We start from the raw sequence: 977 nt of genomic DNA, 5'->3' as shown, positions 1-977 counted from the left end.
AAGAAAATAAGAAACACTACAAGTTGAACTACAGCTGAAAATTATAACTATTATGCATATATAAGAGCCAGGTTAATACTGATACATAATGCTGCTAATAAAACACAAACAGTCATACTAAACTTTATCATTATAAAAGCAAAATAATTCTAACAGTAAATAAAACAACTGTAACTCCTGAAATCCACTTATATGAATACTTATGACCATGTGATATTTCAGTTTTTCTTTTTTAATAAATCTGCAAAAATGTCAAAAATTCTGTGTTTTTCTGTCAATATGGGGTGCTGTGTGTACATTAATGAGGGAAAAAATGAACTTAAATGATTTTAGCATATGGCTGCAATATAACAAAGAGTGAAAATTTTAAGGGGATCTGAATACTTTCCGTACCCACTGTATCTCGCTGCTAATGCCTTTGCACCATTATTTAAGCAACATTTTGAATGTAGCATTCTTACCTGTAACAGGACATCTCAGTAAAAAGACGCCACCGGTTTTGACCCCACCGGTCTTCATCAGGGTGGAAACATACAGGTGCAAACAGTTTAAGTTTCCATGCTGATGAAGACCTGGTGAGGTCCAAACCGGCCGGCGGTTTTGCACGATTGATATTAACTAAAAAAGAAAAAGACATTTACATTAACGAGGCATGTAAAACCAAAGCAAAAGAGTATTGAACGGCTAACGTTACCCTTTAACATTTTCTTGCTAGCAGAGGTTTGCTAACGTCCTACAGGTCATTCGGCTAGCGTTAATATCCAACCTGGAATAGAAAACATAAATTTGGACAACTGTGTTAACAGCGAAGTACCTGCGCGCTGCCTACATACAGAAATCAGCACATGAAATGTTTACTATAATTCTTCTACAACAACCCACCAGATGAGCAGAGCAGCTCCCGTTCCACCGGAGACTAACTTGTGTAACCTGTTAGATATTTTTAGTCAGATAGATATTGAATAGGTACTTTATGT

The sequence above is a fragment of the Monopterus albus genome, unplaced genomic scaffold, assembly GCF_001952655.1.
Source record: "Monopterus albus unplaced genomic scaffold, M_albus_1.0 scaffold199.1, whole genome shotgun sequence".
Taxonomy (NCBI): Eukaryota; Metazoa; Chordata; class Actinopteri; order Synbranchiformes; family Synbranchidae; genus Monopterus; species Monopterus albus.
The sequence above is the reverse complement of the archived record's forward strand: the minus strand, read 5'-3'. Positions refer to the sequence as shown.